This window comes from Ictidomys tridecemlineatus, chromosome 6, assembly GCF_052094955.1.
Source record: "Ictidomys tridecemlineatus isolate mIctTri1 chromosome 6, mIctTri1.hap1, whole genome shotgun sequence".
Lineage (NCBI taxonomy): Eukaryota > Metazoa > Chordata > Mammalia > Rodentia > Sciuridae > Ictidomys > Ictidomys tridecemlineatus.
The window spans coordinates 97,083,090-97,104,265 of record NC_135482.1 but is presented as its reverse complement, the minus strand read 5'-3'; the positions used below and the strand labels follow the sequence as shown (position 1 = coordinate 97,104,265).

General features: G+C 35.1%; 1 non-coding gene and 1 pseudogene across 1 annotated transcript; both read left to right on the top strand.

Moving 5' to 3' along the window:
• The first annotated feature begins 10,547 nt into the window (after nt 1-10,547).
• Nucleotides 10,548-12,516, top strand: LOC101954514 (centrosomal protein of 70 kDa pseudogene; annotated as a pseudogene).
• A 341-nt stretch (nt 12,517-12,857) lies between these two features.
• Nucleotides 12,858-12,963, top strand: LOC120888832 (U6 spliceosomal RNA). The gene has a single exon (XR_005732503.1). It is a non-coding gene; the product is annotated as a U6 spliceosomal RNA (small nuclear RNA).
• The last annotated feature ends 8,213 nt before the right edge of the window (nt 12,964-21,176 follow it).

Here is a 21,176-nt window from a genome sequence, read left to right as displayed (position 1 = left end):
CAACTTCTGTAAAATACTAGTGCTGAACTCATTTTCTCTGCTTGAGTTCTTTAAACTTCTGCATTTTATTTTATTATTATTCCTTATTTCTTTTTTTGGGGGGGGGTGTCCTGGGGCTAGAACCAAGCTTCACACATTCTAGGCAAGCACTCTCCCACTGAGCTACCTTCCAGTCTTTTGTTTTGTTGAGAAAGGTCTCACTAAGTATGGCCAAGCTGGTCTTCAACTTGCAATCTTCCTGCCTCAGCCCTCTGTGTAGCTGTAATTACAGGCATTACAGATGTACACCATTCTTTCCAGTTTAGGTTTTCAATATTTTAATCTTAAGAATTTCCTTGATAAAAATAAATATATTTAGATGGGTAAAATATTATCTAATGTTGAGCTATATCAGCATGCCTGAGGTTAAAATATTTCACTTATTCTCAATCAAAACTGTCGGTTTTAATAGGTATAATTAGTTGTAAGTGACAAAATTGAAGTTAAAATCTAGAAAAGTAAATTTTAAAAAATTTCCCCTAAAAGGTAACATCAACAAGTTAGCAGAATGGGAGTCCTTTGTTCAAATCCCACCAGAGAAACAATAATTTTGCAGCCACCCATAGATGAAATGCCTTGGAATTCAGGTAGGAGTTTGAAAACTCTATTGAAGACCAAGATCAAGGAGGAGTGCTTTAAGAGGGTATACTCACACCCAGGTGGGGGATTTGCTGAAAGAGGTCCCCACTCTAGACCCAGAAATAGCCTCATCCCCTTTGAGTTCAGTTACAACCTATCAGGCTTTGGTCCTGCTACCAAAACCATCTACCAAGGGACCTGGAAGGAGTCATACTCATTAGAACCTTGAAAGACAGGTTGATTGACATCAGTCCCAGCTCAGACCATGGAACCACCATGCACCCTCACTCTGGCCCCTATCAGCTTCAGTCTGGGATCCGTCCTGTTCCCTCGGGAACCTACTAGGAGATATACCCATTTATATTCCCAGAACAGGCTTGCTGACATCAGAAATAGACCCTGCTATGATTGGTGCTTGCCAAGACTCACTCTGAAATTTTGTTGCCAATGTAACAGTGTTGAGAGGAGTGGGACATTTGAGAGGTGATTGGCTCATTGAGTCTCTCCCATCATGAAGGAGTTAATGTGGTACTTGTGTGGCAGGATTAGTTGGCATAAGAATAAGTTGTTTAGGAAGTGAGTTTCACAGGTTGGGGTTGTGGCTTAGTGGTACAGCACTTGCCTAGCACATGTGAAACACTGGGTTCGATTCTTGGCACCACATAAAATAAATAAATAAATTTCTGAAACTTAAAAAAAAAAGTGAGTTTCACTTCTTTGACTCACTCTCTGCTTGTTCTCTCACCATATGACCCCTTTATTCCGTACATACACTCTGGAGGAGCATGTGTCTTTCATCAGAAGACGAGTTGCTGGCACTTTCCTAGCTTCTAGATCCATGGAACAACATAAACCTCCTTACCTTATGTATTAAACATCCTCTTGAATTTTGCCATAGTAACAGAAGACATATTAATAAGGCATTTAATCAAAATTCCACCCCTCCACTGTAGCTTGGGAACAGTCCCACCCCACAGGGACCTGAATTAGACATGGTCACCAGCAGTAACTATGATCTGACCTGCTGAATTTGGTCTTGCTGTGGATCTTTAAATGCCCCTGTAATTCAGTTCAAGTCCTTCTCGACTGCGACTTGTACGAAATCCTCCCTAGCCAGTTACTCATCAAATAAATAATAGAATGTTCATGAACCCAAAGCATGAAAAACTTGGTCTCAACTATAGACACTGACAAAGCCCTGGGACTCCATTCCATCCCCTCTTAGCTGTGGACCAGGACAGTGTTGCCCACCCAGTAACCCACCCAATGACAATGGAGGCCTTCCCCAAAAGTCACAATATCACACACCTAGTAATAGGCCCACCATATGTACACCCTGAGACAGACTATCATGCCAGCACTAGTCCTGTAAACCAATGTACTAGACAGAGTCTGAGATGGGACAGAATCCATGTCCATTAGAGACCTAGTAACAGGCCCACCAACCATGGATGCCAAGGTAGACACAGAATCTCCAACCTTGTTTGACTGTTATCTTGGAGATAATTTCACCATCTCAGAAACAAAACAGAAGTCATTAAGCTGTCAAAACAGATTGTAAAGACTAAAAGAGGTGTCTGCTCTTTCAAATGCAGACATAAGTGCAAGAATATATGGATAATGAAGAATCAGGCAAATAGAATATCAGCAAAGGTTAACTAATAAAACTCTAATAACCAACCCCAAAATGGAGATCTGCAAATTCCCTAAAAGAGAATTCAAAAGAATCATTTTAAAGAATCTCAAAGAAGATCAAGAAAACACACATAGGTAAATAATAAAATTAAGAGAACAATGCAGAAACATAACTAAAAGTTTAAAAATTCAACCGTGAGTTTCCACAGCTGACTTGACTATGCAGAAATAGCAAACCTAAAATATATTTTACTTGAAGTTAACCAATGGGTAGAGCAAAAATTAAAAATAATGGAAAATATGGAAAGAAAGAAAGCATACAGTACCTGAATGGAAATCTATGAACTATTTTGACTCATGGGATACCAACCCAAATATGAATGTATGGATTCTGGATGTCAAAAAGGGAGAAGAAAGATAAAGAAAAATTCATTGTTTCAAAGAGCACTGTTTGAAAAGTTTGTAAATCTTGGGATGAATATGGCCACCCAGATTTGTGAAGTTCAATAGATTCCAAGGAATAGCAACCATTGAAATATTTTATGAGCCACATTATAATAAATTGTTAAAAGCCAAAGACAAATAGTCTCTTTTTTCACTTGTTCTGATTAGTTTTAAATGGCAGTAGAATGCATCTTGACACATCATACATAAATGGAGTATAATTTCTCATTCTTCTAGTTGTACATGATGTAGAATCACACTAGTCATGTAATCATATATACACATACAGTCATAATGTCTGAGTCATTCTACTGTCTTTTCTACCCCCATATCTCTCCCCTCCCTTTACTACCTTCTGTCTAATTCAAAGTACCCTATTCTTCCCTAGCCATCTCCCTTTGTGAATTAGCATCCAAATATCAGAGATCATTTGGCCTTGGTTCATTGAGACTGGCTTATTTTGCTTAGTATGATATTCTCCAGTTCCATCTATTTACCTGAAAATGCCATAATTTCATTCTTCTTCAAGGCTGAGTAATATTATATTGTGTATATATACCACATTTTCTTTATCCGTTCATTTGTTGAAGGGCATCTAAGTTGGCTCCAACTTAGATGTGAATTGAGCTGCTGTAAACACTGATGTGGCTGCACCACTGTAGTATGATGATTTTAAGTCCTGTGGTTATTTGCCAAGGAGTGGGACAACTGGGTCAAATGGTGGTTCCATTCCAGGTTTTCTGAGGAATCTCAATACGGCTTTCCAGAGTGGTTGAACCAATTTGCAGTTCTGCCAGTGATATATGAGTGTACCTTTTCCCCCACATCCTCACCAACATTTATTTTTCCTGTATTTTTAATGATTGTCATTCTGACAGGAGTGATATGAAATCTTAGAATAGTTTTGATTTGCATTTGCTAATCTCTAATTGCTAGAGATGTTGAACATTTTCTTTTTCATGTATTTGTTGATTGACTGTACTTTTTCTTCTGTGAAATGTCTGTTTAGTTCCTTGGTCCATTTATTGATTGGGTCATGTTTTATTGGTGTTAAGTTTTTTGAGTTCTTTATACATCCTGGAGATTAATGCTTTATCTGAAGTGTGTGTGGTAAAGATTTTATTCCATTTCATTGGCTCTTTCTTCATGTTATTAATTTTTTTCTGGGAAGATTTTTAGTTTGAATCCATCCCATTTTCTGATTCTTTACTTTTTGTGCTTTGCAAGTCTTGTTAAGGAAGTCAGTTCCTAAGCCAACATGGTGTAGATTTGTGTCTACTTTTTCTTCTGTTAGGGGCAGGGTCTCTGTTCTAGTGTCTAAGTCTTTGATTCACTTTGAGTTGAATTTCATGTAGAGTGAGAGAAAGTGGCTTAATTTCATTTTGCTATGGATTTCCAGTTTTCCCAGCACCATTTGTTGAATAGGCTATCTTTTCTCCAATGTATGTTTTGGTGCCTTTGTCTAGTATGAGATAACTGTATTTATTTGGGCTTGTCTCTGTACCTTCTATTCTGTACCATTGGTCTACTTTTCTGTTATGTTGCAAATACCATGCTGTTTTTGTTACTATGACTCTGTAGTATAGTTTAAGGTCTGGTATTGTGATGCCACCTGCTTCACTATACTTACTAAGGATTGCTTTGGATCTCTTATATATGAATATTATTTATCCTGGGTCTCTTATTTTTCCAAATGAGTCTCATGATTGCCTTTTCTATATCTATGATAAAGTCATTGGGATTTTAATGGAAAGTACATTAAATCTGTATAGTACCTTTGGTAGTATAGACATTTTGACAATGTTAATTCTGGTATCCAAGAGCATGGGAGATCTTTCTATCTTCTAAGGTCTTCAATTTCTTTTTTTAGTGTTCTGTAATTTTCATTGTAGGGGTCATTCACCTCTTTTGTTAGGTTGATTTCCAAGTATTTTATTTTCTTCATGACTATTGTCAATGGGATAGTTTTTCTGATTTCTTTTTCATTGGATTTATCACTGATGTATAGGAATGCATTTGACTTATGGGTGTTGATTTTATATCCTACTAATTTGCTGAGTTCATTTGTAAATTCTAGAAGTTTTCTGGTTGAATTCTTTGGCTCTATAAAATCATATAATTGGAAAATAGTGATAGTTTGATTTATTTTTCTGTTCACATCCCTTTAATTTCTTTCTTCTGTCTAATTGCTCTGTCTAGAATTTCAAAAACAATATTGAATAGAAGTGGTGAAAGAGGGCACCCTTGTCTTGTTCCAGGTTTTAGGGGAAATGCTTTCAATTTTTCTCCATTTAGAATGATGTTGGCCTTGGTTTTAGCATAGATAGATTTTACAGTGTTTAGGTATGTTCCTACTACCCATAGTTTTCCTAGTGTTTTGAACATGAAGGGGTGCTATATTTTGTCAAATGTTTTTTTTTTTCTGCATCTATTGAGATAACACATGATTCTTGTCTCTAAGTCTATTGATGTGATGAATTACATTTACTGATTTCTGTATGTTAAACCAACTTTACATCCCTAGGATAAACCCCACTTGATCATGGTTCACTATCTTTTTCATTTATTTTGTATGAAATTTACCAGAATTTTATTGAAAATTTTTGCATCTATGTTCATCAGGGATATTAGTCTGAAGTTTTCTTTTCTTGATGTGTCTTTGTCTTGTTTTGGTATCAAGGTGATACTAGCTTTATAGAATGAGTTTGTATAGGTTCCCTCCTTTTCTGTTTCATGGAATAATTTGAGAAGTATTGGTGTTAATTCTTCTTTGAAAGTCTTGAAAAACTTGGCTGAGAATTCATCTGATCCTGGGCTTTTCTTGATTGGAAGGCTTTTGATAGCATATTCTATTTCATTGCATATAGATACTGTGTCCACCTAAAACTAAAGAAAAAAATATTTTTTTTAAAATCATGTATGTCTTCCTGATTCAGTTTGGGTAGTCCATATGTCTCTAGAAGTTTGTCAATGTCTTCAAGATTTTCTCTTTTATTGGAGTATAAATATTCATAATAGTTTCTGATTATCTTCTGTATTTCTGTAGTATCTGTTGTGATATTTCCTTTTTATCAAGAATTTTAGTAATTTGAGTTTCTTCTTTCTCTTCATTGGTATAGCTAAGTGTTTATCAATTTTATTTATTTTTTCAAAGAACCAACTTTTTGTTTTGACAATTATTTGAATTGTTTTTTCTGTTTCAGTTTTATTGATTTCAGCTCTAATTTTAATTATTTCCTATCTTCTTCTGCTTTGGTGTTGACTTGTTTTTGTTCTTGTTGTTGTTGTTTTGTTTTGGGGTTTTTTTTTTTGCCCTAGGGCTGTGAGATGTAATATTAGGTCATTTATTCATTGCCTTTTTGTTCTTTTAATGAATGAGCACAGTGTAATGAACTTTTCTCTTAGCATTGCTTTCATGGTGTCCCACAGATTTTCATACGTTGTATCAGTATTCTCATTTACCTCTAAGTATTTTTTTTATTTCATCCCTGATATCTTCTGCTATTGATTCATAATTCAGTAGCATATTATTTAGTCTCCAGGTGTTAAAGTAGCTTCAATTTTTTAATTTATTGTTGATTTCTAATTTCATCCCTTTATGATCTGATAATGGTGCAGGGTAGTTATCTCTATTGTTTTATATTTGCTAAGAGTTGCTTGGTGAATTAATATGGTCTGTTTTAGAGAAGAATCCATGTGTGGCTGAGAGAAAATTGAATCACTCATTGATAGGTAAAATAGTCTATATATGTTCATTAATTCTAAATTATTGATTTTGTTATTTAGTTCTATAGTTTTTTAGTTTAGTTTTTGTTTGGAAGATCTATCCAGTAGTAAAGTCACCCAATATTATTAAGTTGTTTTCTATTTGATTCTCGAAATTGAGAAAGATTTGTTTGAGGTACATAGATGCTCCATTATTTGGAGCATAAATATTTATGATTGTTAGGTCTTGCTGATGTATAGTTCCCTTAAGCAGTATAAAATGTCCTTTTTTATCTCTTTGACTAACTTTGGTTTGAAGTCCACTTTACCTGATATGAAGATAGAAACTCTTGCATGTTTACTTGATCCAAGTGAGTGAGATGTTTTTCCCCATCTTTTCACCTATAGTCTGTGTGAATGTAGTTGCCTATGAAGTGACTGTCTTGGAGACAGCATATTTTGGGGTCTTGTTTTTAATACAATATCCAGTCTATGTCTTTTGATTGATGAGTTTTGGCCATTAACATTCAAGGTTATTATTGAAATATAATTTGTATTATCAGTCATTTTGGTTTATTTCTGAATTTTAGCTTAATTTAGTTTCTCCTTTGATTGACTATTCCTTTAGTGTGGTTCTTCTCTTTGCTGGTTTTCACATTTTTTTTTCTATTTCATCCTCATAGAATCTCTTGTTGAGAATGTTCTGTAATGCAGGCCTTCTAGTTGTGAATTCTTTTAACTTTATTATGAAAGTTTTTTTTATTTCATCTTTAAATCTCAAGCTTAATTTTTCTGGATATAAAATTCTTGATTGATATCTATTTTGTTTCAGAGCTTAGTATATGTTGTTCCAGGCCCTCCTTCCTTTGATGGTCTGAGTTGAGAAATCACCTGAGATATGAACTAGTTTCCCTCAATAAGTAATCTGATTTTTTTTTCCTCTCGTGGCTTTTAAAATGCTATTCTCATTATGTATGTCAGGTATTTTTATTAAAATGTGCCTTGGTGTAAGTCTGTTGTAAATTTTGTACAATTGGGGTCATGAAGCTTCTTTTTCCATTTCATTCTTTAGGTTTAGAAAATTTTCTGATATTATTTCATTGAAAAGATTTTGCATTCCTTTTGTTTGTATCTCTGCTCCTTCCTCTATCCCAAGAAATCTTAAATTTGGTCTTTTTGTGTTATTCCATAATTCTTGGAGGTTCTATTCATGATTTCTTACCATCTTCACTGTGCAGTCAACTTTACATATTTTGTCTTCATTGTCTGAGGTTCTATCTTTCAAGTAGTCTAGTCTATTGGTAATGCTTTCCACTGAATTTTTAATTTGATCTATTGATTTCGTCGCTTTGTGGATTTCTGCTTCATTTCATTTCAGAATCTGTATCTCTTTATTGAAGTAATGTTTCATCTCCTAAAATTTATCTCTCATTTCACTCCTTACATCGTTCTTTATGTCACAGATCAGTTTTACTACCCACATTACTCATTCTCTGACATTTCTTTTACCAATGGATTTTATTATTGGAGAAACTTGGTTTCCTTGGGGCACCTTGTTTCCTCATTTTTTCATGTTGTTCTTGTGTCTTCCCATCTAGCAGTGTGGATCTGAGGCAGCACCTTTTCTACCCTGTAGATTTATACTGTCACTGAAGGTTTCCAGTACCTCACCTTTAAGAGAGAGGTCAATATTAACAGCACTCAATGCAAGCAATATACAGACTTAAAAAAAATTGGTCCAATTAAGATGTCTACAGTTTTGTGTCAATAAACAGAAATGGTATGATTAATTATTGTCTACTTAAATACAGTAAATTTGCAAAAGGATTTACAATTTCAAATGGTGAACAAAGAGAGAACAGAAGTGATGTAGGATGTAGTGTTTATAAGGAAGGAGGAGAGAAGACAGAGGTAGAAGGTTATATTAAAAGTAAAAGAGGAACTGATCAAGGTTGGCTGCTAGTAGGAGAAAAGAAAGAGAATCCAGGGAAACAGATGAGAGGAAAAAGCATACTCATAATTTTAAAAGTAAAATATATATACATATGTAATAGCAAAAATAATAAAAATAATAGAATACAAAACAAAACTGTAATATACTATTCTGACATACCAGTCCTTGTTAAACTGATGCATAAAGAATATTTGGTTTCAAAAATGATAGAGATGTGTGAGAGAAATACAAGGATCTTGATGGAAATTTGAACAATTGTTTTCGTTGGAGTTCAGAAGTTTCTCAGCTTCCCTTCTTAGCCAATTGGTGGGATTATCTGGAGTTTGATGATAACTCCACACTCAGAATACTTCTAGTTGCTACGGTGAAATGGTTTGTCCTGGGGATGAAACTCCTGGAGGTGGGATGTAGGCTTAGGATTGCTGTTTGCTGGGAGCCTATTAGCCTGGAGATTTTAAATCAGAGAATTGCAATTGCTGGTCCACACTGGAAGACTGTACTCCAGGACTCTCTTTTGGGTTCCACTGCTGCCTTAATGAGACATACTTTTAATATAAGTACAAAGATTGATAAAATTAAAAAAGTACACCATAAAACATAAACCAATAAAAATTGCTAAAAAATACTGTCATAAAAAGATAAGTAATATATAGGCCAAAAGAGTGATCATGTAGCACTTCATATTCTTATTAGAATTATAATGAAAATATATAAGTTTATATATTTATAAAATATATAAATATCTGAATTATAAAACTTGGTTGACTTAAATTCATACTTAAGAAAAAAGAATGTAGAAAAAGTAAATACCAAAACATGCATCAAAAGAAATTACACTGAAAAGCAAATTAAATAAAAATGTACTACACAGAAGATAACATTGACTGAAATTAATGACACAGAGAAAAATTGCAATAGAGAGAATTAAGAAGGCCAGAGGTTTTTCACTGAAAAAGACTAATAAAATTAGCTCCTGTGAGGCTATTGAAAAATAAACAGAAGGCACAACTAATATACAGTTAGAAATTAGGATGCCATTGTAGTTCTTATACATATTAGGCATATAATTAAAGCATACTCTGAATACATTTTAATATCTGTATAAAATAGAAAATACAGGATTCCTCATTAGTTCAGGCTCCAATGGAACCAAGATACAGACCCAGTGTAGTTGAAACTCATACTAGGTTGGTTACCATGGACTGAGGCTTTTAATGATTTGAATCTCTTAAACATTTTGAGCTTTGTTTTATGTTCTAGAATATGGTATATCTTGGTGAATATACTATGTGTATGTGAAAAAAGAAAGCTTATTCCTTACTGTGGAATGGAATGTTCCATACAAGTCAGATGGGTCAAAGTAGTTATGGTTTTGTTCAGGTTTCCTATATACTTGATACCTTAGTACTTTTTCTGTATACATGCTGTATTGAGTACTGAGAATAGAATTGTAACATCTGGAACTGAATTGTGCATTTACCTTTCTTTGTTCAAGTTGATAAGATTGGCTCCATGTTTTTTAAATCTATTTTTAGTTACATAAATATTTGAAATTATGTTTTTTTAGTAATCATTTCATAATTCTATTTTTTAAATCTCTGGTAATATTCCTAGTTCTGTATTTTACTTTGTGTTATATCAATGTGGTCAGTGCCGATTTTTTTTATTGATTGACCCATTGATGTAAATAGAACAGAAAAAATTGGGAAAATACTGTGGCTAGATCTGTACTCTGACCTGAACTGGCTCCAAATGTACAACTGCTGTGTTAGAATTCCACTTAGAGATGGCCTTGAAACAATATTGAAAAAATATGCTAACCCTTTGATGAGAACTCCACGCATCAAATATGGAATAAAACATAGATGGTGGAGAAGGCATCATCTTTTTTTTTAATCTCCATTTTTTTAAGTTACTATTGGATTTTTTTTTTTTTGCTTTTTTTATTTATATGTGGTGCTGAGGATTGAACCCAGGTCCTCACACATGCCATGACAAGCGCTCTACCACTGAGCCACAACCCCAGTCCAAGAAGGCACCATCTTTAAAACAGAAAAATGATCCCTCTCCAGATGGAATCTGCCTTATCTTGAACTTCCCAGTTAGCTTTATGAAGATCCAGTTTCAGACATGAGATGACTTCATTGAGATCCACTTGAATGCCAGGTGTCAGACGCAAGAGGAATGTGCCATGGCTGAGGCAACTCAAATTTTCCTATTACCAGTTTCCACTTCTTTTAATTCTTCAAAAGAAACTACATTTCTGGCAGCCCCTAAAACTCAAAAGTCCAGTCAATTATAAAAAAAACCAAAACAAACAAACAAACAAAAACACACATGCTTAAAAAACAACAGGAAGAAGCAGAATGGGAAATTATAAATGTCCTGTTGATGAAGCATGGCTTAAAATGTCTGTGCTTAGTCAAAAGATCAAATATTAAAGATTGCATCCTTTTTGACAAGCAATCATCACAAAGGATGAGACAGAATTTGAAAAGGTTGATGGAAGAAACAGCATATCAACAGAACATGATACAGGAGCATATAGAAAATAACCAGAAGCTTAAAAATGAACTTCAGGTAGAACAAAACCAAGCAGCCCATCAGGAAGAGCAAGCTTCCAAATGAGTTGGAACCAATGATGGAGAGTGTGAAAGCCAAAATTGGTAAATTGGAAGATGTATCCCTAAATAGGGTTTGCCAGCAAGAAGCTAAAATAAAAGATGTTCAAAAGGAGCAGAAAATTTTACAGGCAAAATGCCAACATTACAAGAAAAAAAATGAAATGAATAGAACAACAAGAGATTATTGGTTCTTTGCAAAAAAAGCTATCTGTAGATTAACAAAGGAGGATGAACAGCGCATCATAGCTCAAAACAGAGTGTTTGCCTATCTCTGCAAAAGAGTTTCTCATCTGTCCTGGATAGACAGTTGCTTTGCCTAATTGACTACTGTGAATCCAAGGAAAAATCTAACAATGATTTGAAAATCCAGAAGAAGAAAAAGACTATTGAAATATAGGTACATCACCAAGCCTATAAATGCCTTCTAGAGTCATTACAGAATCAACTCAAGTATTTAAAATCCAAGCTTGATGCACTTACAAGTGAAAAACTGAACCTCAAAAAAATTTGGAAAACAGACCCACACAACAGGAATTAAAACTTAAGGGCTGGGGATGTGGCTCAAGCAATAGAGTGCTCGCCTGGCATGCGTGCGGCCGGGTTTCATCCTCAGCACCACATACAAACAAAGATGTTGTGTCCGCCGAAAACTAAGAAATAAATATTTTTTAAAAATCAATCTCTCTCTCTCTCTCTCTCTCTCTCTCTCTCTCTCTCTCTCTCTCTCTGTCTCTCTCTCTTTAAAAAAAAAAACTTAAAAAAATAACAAGTGAAGAAACTGAAAAAAAGCTGTAAAAGAAAGTATCAAATTACAGGAGCTTGTCAGTCACTAAAAAACACAGAGGACACAGAGAAAAGATGAACCCAGCAAAGTAAACCATCTATTGGTCCTAACTGATGGTTTTCTTTGCTGGGTAGCATCAATTTACAACCTAGGAACTCCAGTAATAATTTATAAACAGAACAAAGGAGGAGCCCAAAATTTTAATAAAGATCTTATACAATATTGTGGATTTGAGCATCTTATTCCTGTAATAGAAATATGAGAAGATGAACTGGCATCCCTAAAGGATTTGTATAAGTCCTTGAAAATACTATCGACTGAACTGGTGCCTTGGAATAATTTAAAGAAACAGGATGAAAATGAAGATATTAAAGTTGAAGATCTGTTGTCCATGGTGGATACAATGGAGGAAGAAGTTAAAAATAAGGAAAAGGATAGCAACATGTCCTTTAAACTTTGTAAGCTATTATCTCTCACTTCCAAAAATTATTTGATGTGCCTTATTTAAATGGAGTCTATCCCTGAATGAATGAAGTTTACACTAGGCTTGGAGAAATGAACAATGCTGTGAGAATCCTCCAAGACCCTTAGAATTAGATAGTTCTTCGTCTTTGTATGTGCTGGTGAGCACAGTTGGAAAATACTGTAGGCTGATTAATGAGGATGTGAATGAGCAGGTTAAGCAGGTGTTAGGACCTGAAGACTTCCAAAGGTGTTTGTTTGAGAAGTATCATCCAGAATGCTTGGAGTGACGAAATTAAAGACATTTGAAAGTTCATAACTTATTTACCTTCCTATTTGGAATGGCGCTTGTTAAATAACTCGACAACCTGAAATTATCGTACACTTTTAGGGATAGAGAAAAATGTCAAGTATTTTCAAGATAGAAATAAATTGTTGGACCTGTAAGTTTACACAGGGTGGGTAAGAAACTACTCAGCATAAGCCTGTTCCCAGGGAAAGTTATATGTGGAAAAATTCAAACCATCTTAGCTACTGTAGAAACTATTAAAATCAATTTTTAAAGAAAAACATAGATAGCTTTTACATATATAAAGGGACTAACATTGCAATTAAAAACATACTGGTTTGGGTGATCACTTTGGCAGCACATATACTAAATTGGAATGATACAGAGAAGATTAGCATGTTCCCTGTGCAAGGATGACACACAAATTTGTGATAAGTTCCATATTTTTTTGAAGGGGAGGTCTGATTCCCACTGTCACTGGGCTTTAGGATGCTGACTACTTTGCTTCATTATTTGATACATTTGTTGTATTCAAAACCTTGAAATGTAGGACATCATTAAGTTTACATTATATTTATATTTTTGAAATATTTATTTTACTTACAACTAATTAATAAAAGCAGATTTTAAAGACCTAAAAGAAACAACAACAACAACAAAAAAATACTGGTTTGGAACATAACAGATTTTTACAAAAGGTACAAGCACAAACTTATTCTCTCCCTGAATATTTTTTAAAAGAGTCTGAATCAAATAATGAAACAAAGCTTTATTTGAAATAGAAAAATACAAGTTAGTGAGGGAGAGGACAAAGTAAGATGAGAACAGAGAAAATCAAAGTAACAATAATAATAGATATGGAAGGAGAAATAAGAAAATTCACAATATAATTCCAAGCATTACAACTGTAAGCAGCCTACTTTTTATTGTGCTTAATACTGGTTCCTAATGGCTTGCATGCAGAGCCTTGACAGAAAGTCAAATAGGCCTCCCAGAATAAGAAAAGCATATGAAAACATTTATTTCCTGCCCAAATTCAAAACAGAGTGAATGCACTACAGAAGAAACTCTCAGTAAACAACAGCAGGCTGGGTTACATACTTTTGAGATTATGATAAGGTGTATCCCAGTGTTGCATAAAACTAAAAATATTTTTTTTAAAAAAAGGCATTTTATACATCATAGATCTTTCCATTTAAGATCAATGAAGAAAGAATTAAATAGAAAAGCTGTTATTGAAAAGAGGAATCACAAACAGCCAAAAAAAAAAAATACATGAAAAACTTTTCAACATCCCTAGCAATCGGGGAAATGAAATTTAAAAATACACTGAGATTTCATCTCCCTCCAGTCAGAAAGGCAATTATCAAAAAATACAAATAGTGATAAATTCTGGTGAGGATGTGGAGGAAAAGGAACAAAAAAAAAAAGAAAAAAAAACCTAGGAATGGAACCACCATATGACCCAGCTATCCAACTCCTTGGCATTTATCCAAAAAAACTAAAATCAACAATCAGCAAGCTCTACAAATATAGATACATCAATGTTTACAGTAGCACTACTCACAATAGCCAAGTTATGGAACCAGCCCAGATGCCCATTAATAATTGATTAAGAAAATGCGCTGTATATACACAATGGAGTTTTACTCAGCCATAAAAAATGAAATTATGGTCCCCTCCCTCTCCTCCCTCTCCTTCTCTCTCTCTCTTTCTCCCTCTCCCCCGCCCTTCTCTTTTGCAACTGGCCTCTATGACTGACCTCTATGTCCTGCTAATAAAATCTCCGACAGGTAAAGGATTGTTTTGGTGGAGCTTTTCCGTCGTTCCTACAGATATGGGCTGGAGAAGCCATAGAATGTTGTGAGCAGAGCTTAATGGGCAATTCTGGTGGGAGCTCAGAAGACCAGAATGCTGATAGAAATGTGGCCAGTAAAGACTGTACTCATGAGTTTTCAGAGGGGAATGGGGACTCTATTGTGAATCAGACTAGAGAATATTCATGTTACATTCCAGCAAAGAAGTTGTCTACATTTTGCCCATGCCCTGACATTTTCTGTGAAGGTGAATTTAAAGGAAATAGACTAATAATCTGGTGGAAGAAATTTCAAGGAAGCACAGCATTCAGGCCTGTGTGGCCTGGGTGTTGCTGGCAGATTTTAGCTAGGTTTACTGTGAAAATTGGAAGCAGAGAGATTTGGAAAACTTTGTTGGTCAAAGAAGCGCAGGTAAAATTGGGGCCAAGGAATTTAGGACCTTGTCTTAGAGTCCTGCTTCTGAAACTTTCTGGTTCTTTTATTTCTTTGTCCTAAAATTTCCTTATCCATAAAACTGAAATAGTAACACCTACCTACTCATGAGGTTGGCACAAATACTTTGTGAACTGTAATTCATTGATCAGCAAATTGATAAAAAAAAAAAAAAGATGGTCATCATAAAGAGAAGTTAAGTACTTTGCTGAGACAAAGGAAAGATACCCTGAGGGCATCTCAGGAGTCAGCAAAACCACACCCATTGCAGGCTCAAGGGTGTATAAGTGAAAACTTGTTTGAGAGACCTTGGACCTATGCTTGCGTAGGGTTACCTAGAAAGAAGTTTCCCCAGGATTCATTTCACTGTGTTTGATTGTCCAGGCGTTCAGAGGTCACTGCAGTAATGGTCTAAGGGGGGCAGGCTACAGCTTGAGCTGACTTCAGACCTCAGCATCATTCACATGGTGCTAGTTCTGCATGGATGCAGGACGCTGGAATTAAGGAATACCGGAAGTTTACGCTGAAATTTCAGAGAAAGGCCTGGGAGGCCAGGGAAAGTGCAGCAGATCAGAATCCCTGCAGGCAGCCCCTGAAATATCAATGCACGAGGCTCTGAGAAGGAAGCCAAAGATGCACTTCAGACACTCTGGATTAAGAGATGCCAACAACATGGAACATCTGCTGGGGAAAGAGGCTGGCTGTGGACAGAGCCAGCTTAAGAGAAAGGCCATTTGGACTGCAACTGGCAAGGCGATAGGGGTGGAGCTGCACAAGCCCTTTGAAGATCATATTTTGCCCTTATGTGCACTGAATACAGAATTTGGAGCTACTTGTTTTCCTAGCTGGATTTTGGTCTTGTGTTGGGCCCATCACTTTTTTCTATGCCCCCATTTCTTCCTTTTGGAATGGGAATGCTTACTGTGTGCCAATATATATTAGATATATGCAACTTGCCTTTGATCTTTACAGGGGCTCATAATCAAAAGTTTGCCTTCGCCTCAGATGAGACTTTGGACTTGACTTTTGGGTAAAACTGGAGCTGTTAAGACTATGGGGACTCTTGAAAATGGACCACATGCATTTTGCATTATGAAATGGACATGAGTTTTGGGGACCCAGAGGTGGAATGTTGAGGTTTGGATGAGCTATCCCCCAAACTCGTATATTAACACAGGAGTTGAAATGATTAGATTATAAGAATGTAACATAATCCGTGGGTTAATTCATTTGGTGGATTACTAATCTGAAAGTACTTCTTTACTGGGTAACTTCAGTTACTGGTTAGCTGAAGGCAGGTGTGGTGTGGCTAGAGGAGGTAGGTTACTAGGGATGTGGTTTGAGGATTATACATTTTTGTCCCTGGCTCCTCCCTCTCTCTCTGTTTTCTGGTCACCCTGGCCCTTGAGCTGAGGAATTTTCCTTCCCTTCGACATTCCCTTCTGCTGTGATGTTCTCTACCTTACCTTAAGCCCAGAGCAATGGAGCCCACTGACCATGGTCTGAACCTCTTAAATCATAAGCCAAAATAAACTTTTTCTCCTCTTAAAAAAAATGAAATTATGGCATTTGCTACTAGATGGATGGAAGTAGAGAATATCTTGTTAAGTTCTATAAGCCAGACCCAGAAAATTAAGGGTCAAATAAAGTGGTGGTGGGGGATTGCTCTGATTATAAAGATAGAGGGAAGGTCAGTGGAGTAGAAGAAGGATAATGGGGGTAGGGAGGAGGGAAGAGAAAGGGGAGGACCAGGGACTGAAGTGGAGTAAATTAATTTATATACTTCCATACCTGTATCTTTATGTCAAAATTAACCCAACTGTTATGTACAACTAAAATGTACCAGTAAGAGAGAAAAATTAAAGACTACTTGATGAGAACATCACCACATCAAATATGAGAAAGAAAATTAGCCAAACTGAAGCTTCATGGGAGGATACAAGGAAGAAGAATCTCATAGAACACATAAAAAAGCATGTAGGTTTGTTGGAATAGAAATTATATTTTTCACTCTACCTGTTAAATTGCATTTAATAATTCTCAGTGGTAGCCAAACTAGAACATATCGCATAGTGCTTGCATTCTGTTTAGCATAATATAGAAAATATAGCCTGGTGAGGTATGACAAATAACTATAACTTGAAAGACATCAGTGGTCACCAGTTAATGAGCATTAAAAAATTACCCTACTTATATTTCAAATTTAGGTTTTCTTGGTAGTTTGTACCTGATGACTCAGAACCATCCTACTGACATCATTTCCCTCTGGCCTTGATCACATCTTTTTTCTTACAAAGTTCATCTTCCCATGACAGTTTATTTCCCCTATTCACATTCCTGCCTAGGTTCTCCCAGACATCCTTTGTATTCATCACTGATGATGAAGCACAGCCTTTCTCTCCATCATGTTGTCCCTCCCACCCCTGATCCTCATACATACGGGCAATTAAAACTCTTTACTTCTTTAACAGTTTGTTCATTATAGCACAATACAGTATAACATAGTAGAGTAAGATGTGTCTTTTTTTTTTATAACCTTTAAATGGTTCATCTAAAAATGTCCCACTAAAGTCTCCCACCTTCCACAAACATCAACACTCAAACTTCTTCACATCATTTCTAAGTTGGAAAATAATGTTTTCATTTCATTAGCTTCTTCAGCCCTATCTGCAACTCTACTTCTAACCTATGAGTCTTCGTCCTTCTTCACCTTTCTCCATGTTCAGATTGGTTCCATTGTATGGTATTTCTGCCAATGCACTAAATTTTCCTGAACTTCTTTTACCCCACTTGTTCAGCAAAATTATAATCCTATCTGAAATTGTTTCTTTTTCTGTCAATGACTGTTGAGACAAATATTTGCAGAATAGGTCAGATTTACTGTGATACAAATTCATTGTCACCAACATGAAATTATTTGACACTGATACGGTATGTCCTGTTACATTACTTGGTCACCGCTCTCATATTCTATGAAAATAATTTTATTGCACATCTTCCGTTTGTATCAAATCTCTTACTCTTTCACATATAATTCCTCTTATTCTGAGATAATCCATATTGCAGAGAAAGAGAAGACACTGATTAGACTGAAAATCTCTTAGCTGCCCTTCTATATATACACACACACATGCTTCTCATCTTACTTCTGACTTGTTAGAAAGCTGAATTCTTCTTACTCACTGATAAAGTTAATTTTCTCTTTATTTGGGTCCAACTGTTCCTTCCACCAAGGTGTCATACACTGTTTACTATACCTCTTTCTTTCTGAATATTCAGTTGTAATAGTGGTATCCTTCACATCAGCCTAAAACTATATGCTATTTTTAATCTCATTTGACCTCATATCCCAATATACCCGTTATCCTCACTCTCAATTTTTTTTAAATAAGCAAAAGTTCCCAGAGTTCTGTCTGCATTTGATTTTACACTCACTACTCAACCCATTAAAATCTGGTTCCGTTCCCATGACTCCAAGGCTCTTGCAATCTTTTAGGTGACACTTGATCTATTTCACTCAACGGACCTCTTGTCATCAGCATTCATAACTCCCTTCTTAAGCACCTCTTTCTTGGCTCTATATTTTCTTGATATCTTTACCTGTCCTCACTATTTAAATTACCACCATAAACAGCTATTCATAATGTGCATGTGCTGAAAACATTTGTCCATTAGGTTTCATCTTATACATTTTCTTATCAATCAACATCTCCTCCTAATGTTCCAAACATTAACTGCTCAAACTCAACATTCCCAAATGAAAATTAAGTAAATAATATTTCCCTTACAAATATGTTCCTATGTTAGAAAAGCTCACCACCTTTCAACTGAATGTAAAGACAGAACCTTGGAGTTGTCCTATTTATTTCCTTCTCTACACTACTGTGTCGATCACAAAGCCTGGCCTGTTTTAAACAACAGATGACTTTCAAACTTCTGCTTTCTGTGAGCCAGGCTGTCTCTGCAGTCTCACAGGTATCAACATTCACCCTGTCTGGATGCTACTGCCAAGCCACCCTCCTTAGTGAAGGAAGGGCCATTCTTATTAACACCAGTGGGACTTTGAATGCCCTGACATCTTTACCTGAAACACTTTCTCCCACTTTTCTTTCCCTTTATTCATTTGTTCTTTCTCCTCCTGCCCCCCCTTTTTTTTTGTAGTACTGGGGATAGAGCCCAGGGCCTCAAGCACACTAGGCAAGTGCTCACTCACTGAACTACATCCCCAGTCCGCTCCCTCTTCTAATAGAACTATAAGAATTAAATTTATTAATAGGTTATCTCAATCTGCATTCTCTCAGGAAACTCTGAGAGAACTCCTGATCTATGTCAATTAGGTCTATTATAGTTTTATAACACCATGTTTTAAATTTACCTTTCCTTTTAAGCAATAATAAAAATTTTAATTTAAAAACAATTTCTTTGGTTATTGACTAATAGTTACATTTTTTCCAAATATTGAGTTTATTTTTCCAAAAACATAGTCAGTTGTTCCAGCAAAATTCATTGAATGTTTCATAATGTATTTTCCAATTCATTTACAAAGCAACATTTTTTTGTTTTGTTTTCTTTTTTTTTTTTTTTTTTGGTTTCCAGTGTATTTAGTTAAGTCCTACAATGGCAAGACAGTGAACTTGGAATCTTCCTGTTTGGAACTTAGAATATTTGGTGATTTATTGGTGATGAAATTCTAACACAATAGCCAAAAAAGAAGAACAAAAAATTGTATTATTAATTTTTTTTTGAAAAACACAAAAAGAAAAAAATACAAAATGAAGTGATTCTTGGGCTGGGATTGTGGCTCAGCGGTAGAGCACTCGACTCACACTGTGGGACCTGGGTTCGATCCTCAGCACCACATAAAAATAAAGGCATTGTGTTGTGTCCATCTACACCTAAAAAATAAATATTTTTTTAAATGAAGCGATTCTTTAAAAATGATAAATTTGATCAAACAAAAAAATATAGTTAATGTGATATATAGTCACATATTGAAAGCTCATAGAGATTAATAAAAAAAATAACAACCTTCACAAATGGGTAAAAAGTGTTAATAGACATGTAATAGACTTGAGTGGGAAATAAGGAAAGGAGAAGGGATTTGGCTAAACCACAAAGAAATAATAATATTTAAAAACCCATATGAATTTAATGTGTCTCTTTATTTCAATGAATGAAACAAAAGAAACAATTGAAAAAAATGACAAAACAAAAAGTTGGTTCTTTGAAAAACTAAATAAAATTGACAAACATTTAGCCATGCTAATGAAGAGAAGGAGAAAACTCAAATTACTAACATACATGATGAAAAAGGAAATATCAGAAGAGACACTATAGAAATTCAGAAGATAATTCATAATTATTTTGAAAATTTGTACTCCAAGAAAATAGAATATATTGAAGACATCGACCAATTTCTAGAGCCATATGATTTGCCCAAATTGAATCAGGATGATATACACAATTTAAACACATAAATTTCAAGCGACAAAATAGAAGACACCATCCGAAGGCTACCAACCAAGAAAAGCCCAGGACCAGATGGATACACAGCTGAGTTTGATAAGAAAGACCTTTAAGGAAGAACTAATACCAATATTCTTCAATTTATTTCAGGAAATAGAAAAAAGTGGGAGCACTTCCAAACTCATTCTATGAAGCCAATATCAACCTGATTCCAAAATCAGGTGAAGACACATAAAAGAAAGAAAACTTCAGACCAATATCTCTAATGAATATAGATGAAAAAATTCTCAATAGAATTCTGGCAAATTGAATAGAAAAACATATCAAAAAGATAATACACCACAATTAAGTGGGATTCATTCCAGGGATGCAAGTTTGGTTCAACATACAGAAATCAATAAATGTAATTCATCACATCAATAGACTTAAATATAGGAATCATATGCAATATGATAATATCAACAGATGCAGAAAAAGCAGTTGACAACATCCTTTTATGTTCAAAACACTAGAAAAACTAGGGATGACAGGACCATATATCAACATCATAAAGGCTATCTATGCTAAGCCCCAGGCCAACATCATTCTAAATGGAGAAAAATTGAAAGCATTCCCTCTAAAAACTGGAAAAAGACAGGGATGTTCTCTTTCACCACTTCTATTTAACACAGTTTTTGAAACACTGACCAGAGCAATTAGACAGACAAAAGAAATTAAAGCGATACAGATAGGAAAAGAAGAACTCAAATTGGCACTATTTGCTGAAGATGTGATTTAATACCTAGAAGTCCCAAAAAGTTCCACCAGAAAACTTCTAGAACTAGTAAGTGAATTAAGCAAAGTAGCAGGATACAAAATCAACACCCATAAATCAAAGATATTTCTGTATATCAGTGACAAATCCTATGAAAGGGAAATGAGGAAAATACCACATTTACAATAGCCT